Here is a 7,602-nt window from a genome sequence, read left to right as displayed (position 1 = left end):
ATAACGGTATTTAAATAAGAGTACTTCAATTTTTTCTTCATTTCTAGTTTTAACTAACTACCTGGGAAGGGAATATAGTTAATTTGTCTAGACAGATTTTGTCACTTAAAATAATGTATAAGCCTAAGGGGTAGGAATTTTCATTACTTAGGTTTACTTTCAGTAAATCAAATCACCAGTTTACATAATGTTATCCAGCAAAATTTGTTCCATATTAAGAATCAAAAGAACATTGTAAATTCTTACTAATAACACCTCAAATATATTTAAATTTTAGTAGAGAATTAAAGACAGAACAATAATAATGTGCACTATCAATGATTATACTGAGACATAACGCTGGTAAATACTTGGGCACAAATAGGCAGATAAAGCTAAGAACAAGAGTTTGGAATTAAAAAAAAAAAAAAACAGAAATAAAGAACATTCATGTTCCAAAAGGAACTATGACACAACAGGGATTTCGTGTCTACTAGTCAAAGGTTGTAATTCAACACTGATATCAGCCAATCACCTGTACTGTGTGCTTAGACTAGGACACGTACCAAGCACAATCTACTAAGGATGATTTGTGTTCTAAGAGTTCCATGCCACAAAGGAAACTTGTATTTTCCAGAACAGTTTGTAAATGTAACTGTGAGCACCTAATTCACATGTACAATAGGTGGAAGGAAAAATGCTGTTCAGAACACAAGAGGTAAATATTGAAAGCCAAAAAAAAAAAAAATTCCTAAAAATTCATGTGAACATCAAGTAAAGTGGGGCGGGGAGTGAGAGGCAGCGGGCAGACAGGACACTCATTTCTGCATACAAACAGCTTTTCCCCTAAAGCAACTAGCTTAATTCTAAAAAACTATAGGAAAAAATTCAATAAAAAGATAAAAAGTGAAAGAAAAGAAAGGAAAATTGATTTAGTAAAAGCTGATCTGTTGCCAAAAAGTTAATTTTTCCTTTTTTCTTCAAAGGATAAAGTATATCCATCAACACCAATATTTTTTAGTAAAGCCCGTTCTATCAATTTTAAAATATAAAACTCAATAAAATATAGTCAAGAAAGTTCAGTATTTCAGATCCATTTAAACTTTGCTTACACCCTCTCTCTCTTTCACTCACTTTCCCAATGGCTCTTTCTCTCTTGATCTATTTCAGTCTCTCAATCTTACTTTTTTCCCTCTAAGTCTGTCTTTCTCTTTCCGGTCATAGAATAGGGGGAAATTATTTTTTGGCACTGGTGAAGAAATGTAAGTTTGTACATTTAAAGACTGCAAAGGCTTGTTCATGGTAATCATAAGCTTTACTATAAATAGGTTACAAACCAAGATACACAACCATACCTATAGTAAGCAGACATTTCTTATCTGGCTTAGTCTTTCATGTCTTCCTGCCAAGCATTTACTAGAACAAATGATTCACTTATTTACTGCCATGGGAAGAAACATATTGCACTGCTACCTCTTTGTTTTGGGGAGACAACAGGGTGCAGGAGGCCAAGAAGCAGTGTCGGGGAGACAGCATCAATGAATACTAAATCTGTCCTTGCCATTCCTTGCCTTTGGAACCTTAAACAAAGAATTTAATCATCCATCCATTCATTCATTTAATCATTCCCTTTGAACTCAGATAACAGCACCAGACAAGTAGTTGTAAAGAACAGCTAATTAAATAATATGAAAGATTTTGTTAACATAAAATGCTTTATTTAATAATTTCTTTCGAAACTGAAATATCATATGCAACTTATTTGTTAGATCAATTTTTTATTATATAAACTAATTCCAGAAAATAAATAGGGAATTTTATAGATATTGTAAAATCTTTTAGGTTACCTCCTTTTAGGTAACAGCAGAAAAAAACCTGTTTCAATGACCAAACTGGTATCCTTCTCTCCTAAAAGTTACTGTGGCTTCAAAATAGAAAATGAAGATTTATTTAATTCATTCATTCAACAAACACATATTGGTTATGTGCTATGTATCAAGAATCCAGTCTACTCTTTGAAAAAACTAGCAACTCCAAAATCTGTGCACACAATACAATAATCAAATATTTGTGAAAGGATAGACACAAATGAAAATAATTTTCTTCTAAATGCCTATAAATTTATGCTATGTTCATAAAATCTACTTTAGAAAGTAGAGAATAATTCTTTTTGCTCAGTCTGACAATCATACCCATTACCTGAAATGTCTGGATAATAAGCTTACTTTCAGTTTCAGACTTTTAATATAACACATTAAAATTTTTAAAAAATAAAAGTAATATGAATAATTGGAGAATGTAAAGTAAAAATGGAAGTCTCTCCTCTAATACCCCATAATCCCACTCCCCAGTAGTAACTATTGTTAACATGTTTATTCATCTGTACATTTTTTTCTCTATGCACTGTTATATGTGATCTGAGAAAGTAGAAATTTCCAAAGTACAGGCAAATTTGACAGCCAAACCTCTGCTATAATTGATGAAAGTTTAAATCAATCTTAAGTTACCCAAAGATTGCTATCAGTATATGCCTCTCCCAGTTGGTCAGTTGTCTGTTGTGCTTCTGTGCCACACTGCTGTATGAGAAGCTGGGTACACAGTATATCTCTTAATTCCCTCTGTAGTATTAGGGATGTCCTTAAAAGTAAAAGTCAGAGATTTCAAGGCAACTTAATTGTCAAAGCCTTGTTACCACTCTTCATGGGCTTTGTGTAATCCTGTTAATAATTCTCAAACTCAAGCGTTATGACACACCGCGTGTTGAATATTTCTAGTAAGAAAGTGTTTAACATGACCCCTTTCCCAGACAGTTCTCTCATTCTATTTTGTTTATTTTGATGGTTTTTTTTGTTTTGTTTTGATAGAGAGTTTTTCTTACTCTGTTGCCCAGGCTGGAACACAGTGGCTTCAAGGCCTCGACCTCCCTGTGCTCAGGTGATCCTCCCACCTCAGCCTCCAGAGTAGCTGGGACTATAGGCATGTGCCATGGTGACTAGCTAATTTTAATTTTTTTTGTAGAGATGGGGTTTTGCCATATTGCCCAAACTCATCTTGAACTCCTAGGCTCACATGTGATCTGCCCACCCTGGCTTCCCAAGGTGCTAGGATTACAGTTGAGAGCCACTGCGCCCAGCCCTCTCATTCTATTGAAGTCAGAGAGATCCTCATAATTCTAGCCAGACATGCAGGTAAAAAACAGGTTAATATTTATTCATTCAAGAACACCTGCTTTATGTCAATGAATATTTAAGAATGAACGCCCTGAGAGGCCATCAAAGCCAAACTTCCCTTATTATCAATAAGAAAATTGAGGCCCAGGAAGTGAAGAGACTCTCCCAAAATCACACAGCTCACTGGCTAATCAGAGTTAACTAAGGACCGGGTCTATATTCAGTTTAGGGCTCTACAGCAGGGAAAGAGGCTTCTAGAAAGTAGAAGCAGCCTAAAAAAATTAAACAAAATTTGAAGAAAAAGGACAATTTTTTAAGATAAATATATATAATATACCATGATTAGGTGCTTAACAATCCTTTATGGCTTCCAGTAAATTACTACTGAGAACACAAATAGAGAAGAACAATGTACAAGAAATATCAAAGGCAGGATTAACAATTTAGTTTCATTTCTGAGTAAAACATGCTATATCCTCCATGTGAACTGCTCATAAGCTGTTTTAGATCAAAAGACTTTCCAACAGCCAGAACAAAACCCAGTGCTAAATTCTAGAAGTACATAAAGAGCCTGTTGCATTTATTAATCATTTTGGATCAGGCCCTATTCTTTAAAAAGATGCTGATGTATTTCTGTTTGAGATACTATATTTTATATTTTTAATCTTACAATGTTGTGGAAAAAAACTTTTTTGGTAGTTGGAGTCTAGTCTTATGTCAAAGGAATGGGAAAGAAAAGGTTTTTAAAAAATTTGTTTATGGCTGGGCATGGCGGTTCATGTCTAATATACATTAGGAGGCCAAGGCAGGTTGATTATTTAAGCTTAGGGTTTGAGATCAGTCTGGGCAACATAGTGAAACCTTGACTCTACAAAAAATAAATAATAATAAAAAAATAGCCGGGTGTGGTGGTGCATGCCTGTAGTTCCAGATACTTGGGAAGCTGACGTGGGAGGATCACTTGAGCCCAGAAGGTAGAGGTTGTGATGAGCTGAGATTGCGCAACTGCACTCCAGCCTGGGTGACAGAGTGAGATCTTATTTCAAAAAAGAAAAACAAAGTTTTTTTATTGGCTGATTTGTAGTTTACTAATCAACATGGCTTCAGCTAAGTGCATTATGAGACTTAGTCTCATGTAACTTAGATATAAATGAAATTAGTGAAGACTTTTGGAGGTAATGCATTATAGTCTTTTATTTTTACTTCATTTTTAGCTTTTATTTTCCATCTAATCCTTCTATTAGAAAACTCTGATGATTTATATTCATTTACCTTGAATTCAAGAAATTGTCAAACTGCACTATGTTGCTACACTGAGACAAATATTCCACAAAACTTTATTTGATTCAAGAGTGAGATAAATGTTATATTCATTTAATAATATAATAGCCTCCTTAACTCTCCAGTATTTTGATATCTGTTGTTAAGTCATTGGCATAGACAATTGGGTAAGTGCTCACTGTAATGAAGTCTTTGTTTTTTGTTTTTGTTTTTGAGACAGAGTCTCAGTCTGTTACCCAGGCTGGAGTGCAGTGGCAAAATCTTGGCTCACTGCAACCTTCACCTCCTGGGGTTCAAACAATTCTCCTGCCTCAGTCTCCTGAGTAGCTGGGACTACAGGCACATACCACACACCCAGCCTAATTTTTGTATTTTTAGTAGAGACAGGGTTTCACCATGTTGGCCAGGCTGGTCTTGAACTCCTGACCTCAGGTGATCTGCCTGCCTCAGCCTCCCAAAGTGCTGGGATTATAGGTGTGAGCCACTGTACCTGGCCTCAGTCTTTGAAATAGACTCATAGAGAGCTCTTTGATTCTAGTGCAATTACTTAGATCTATAGAGTCCACTTACTATCTGCATTAGTAGTTGCTAAGATTTGGATTCTTTTTTTTTTCTTTCAGAGACAGTCTTGCTCTGTTGCCCAGGCTAGAGTACAGTGGCACAATCATGGCTCATTGTAGCCTTTAATTCTTGGGTTCCAGCAATCCTCCTGTGTCAGCCTCCCTAATAGCTGGGATTATAGGCATGAATCACCGCACCCAGCACTGGTTTGGATTTTATATGCTGAAAAGTTTAGTCCTACTGGATCACCAAAGTAATAATCTATACTAATTTTCTAACCAAGGTTTTAGTGAAAAGCATTTCTACAATACAAATTGTAGTTCAAAGAAGTAAAACTACATTTCAATGTAATTATAAATAGCCTGATGAAAGGTAAGAATACCTGTTTTTGAGACCTAGATCTGCCAAACACAAATAGATCTTGTGAATTTGAAGATCTCTTGGCATCTCTGTGATTTCTTATCTGATAAAAATGACAGTTACGATAGGACTTTGATTTCTTCGCAACATTATTGTGAAGATCAAATGAGCTGTTGTTGTACCTCACAAAGCTTTTTAAATTGTGAAGTGCTATACAAAATCAGAAATACCATAATAAAATATTTGTAAAAAAGCAAAGTAGTAGCTGGGCGTGGTGGCGCATGCCTGTAATCCCAGCTACCCAGGAGGCTGAGGCAGGAGAATCGCTTGAACCCAGGACGGGGAGGTGGGGAGGTTGCAGTGAGCCGAGATCATGCCACTGGATTCCACCCTGGGTAACAGAGAGAGACTGTCTCAAAAAAAAAAAAAAGCAAAGTTTTTTTTTTTTTTTTTTTTTTTTTTTTTTTCAGTTGAAGAGGTATAGAATGGTTTTTTTCTTTTTTTTTTTTTTTTGCCTTAATTCTTTTTATTGGATCTTTGGATTTCAGGTAACTATACTTATTGTCTGATCTGATTTTAATGAAATAGTATTATTTACATTGTCTAGGAGACAGCATGCAGGCTGGACACAGTGTCTCATGCCTTAATCTCAGCACTTTGGGAGGATGGCTTGAGCCTAGGAGTTCAAGACCAGCCTGAGCAATATGGTGAGACCCCCTCTCTACTAACGGAAAAAAAGTGGGGGCATGGTGGCCTGCACCTGTAGTCCCTAGCTAATTGGGAGGCCAAGGTGACAGAACTGCTTGAGCCTGGGAGGTTGAGGTTATAGTGAGCCGTATATGTGCCACTGCACTCTAGCCTAGGCAACAGAGAGAGAGCTTGTCTCAAAAAACAAACAGTGTGCCTATGTCCACCATTAAGAATTTTAACCAGCTTCAGTAATATGTTATGTGTGCCGGGTGCGGTGGCTCAAGCCTGTAATCCCAGCACTTTGGGAGGCCGAGGCGGGTGGATCACGAGGTCAAGAGATTGAGACCATCCTGGTCAACAGGGTGAAACCCCGTCTCTACTAAAAATACAAAAAATTAGCTGGGCATGGTGGTGTGTGCCTGTAATCCCAGTTACTCAGGAGGCTGAGGCAGGAGAATTGCCTGAACCCAGGAGGCGGAGGTTGCGGTGAGCCGAGATCGCGCCATTGCACTTCAGCCTGGGTAACAAGAGCGAAACTCCGTCTCAAAAAAAAAAAAAATATGTGTTCAAGGAAAAAAAAAACCCAACACATTAGGCTCAGACTTTCCGCTTTACTAATAAGACATATACTAAATATCTTCTGGGGAAAATCTAGAGAATGTTATTTTACCAAAAGTTAGTAACAGTGAACTTGAAGTACAGAAAAACTTGAAGGAAAATGAAAATAAACCAGACTTGAAAGATAATCAAAGAAAAGCCTATAGGGAAGTTTTTTCTTCAGTCAAGAAGGATATACTCGAAGCTTATTTAAAAGAGAGAGGAAAGAGCTATTAGAGTAATAAGAATAGTTGATATGAAAGAATATAAGAATGGTGTCAAGGGAGTGAGTCAGGCAAGGAAGATGAAGCACAAATGCACAAGTGTTGTTAAGGGAGAGAGAAATTGAAAAAATGAGTGCAAAAAGAGAGGTAATAAGCTAGGAAACTTCAGACATCCCTGTGGTTACACAATAAAGAGAATTCTTTATGTCCACATCTATCTCAGCCACTAGACTTTTAGCCCCATAAAGCAAGGTGCCATATCTTATTCATTCTTACGTATCCTGCAGCAGCTAGCTCAGTTCCTTGCTCATGGAAGGTGCTCAATGGATGTTGAGTTGAAGATGAATAAAAGTTACCTGTACTGTAGCTTACAGGCTAGCTATGAAACAAAGTGAAAGGAACAAAGCAAAACAAATCTCAATAAATATGTAGTAGTTCATTTATTTATTCTACAAATTCCTAGGGAGCACCATGTGCTAGGAAGGCTCTGTTGATAAAGCAATGAATCGTATGTGTTAGGATTCTGTTTTTCTTTACACAAATATAACCCTGATCTTCCAAATTAAGCATGAGAATGAGAATTTTCAGATGATCAGGATACAGACCGCTTGGTCCTGACTGTTTTCCCTGGCTTTCCCTTGCCACTGGGATCATTGAACTGATCGCCCTTAAGACAAACATAGCAGGGGCAGGAGGATTATAGCTAGCCCTTTTGGCATCTGGCCCACGCAGACAAATGA

The sequence above is a fragment of the Aotus nancymaae genome, unplaced genomic scaffold, assembly GCF_030222135.1.
Source record: "Aotus nancymaae isolate 86718 unplaced genomic scaffold, 86718_ANA_hifiasm-v0.15.2.pri h1tg000006l, whole genome shotgun sequence".
Taxonomy (NCBI): Eukaryota; Metazoa; Chordata; class Mammalia; order Primates; family Aotidae; genus Aotus; species Aotus nancymaae.
Note: the sequence above shows the minus strand (reverse complement) of the source record.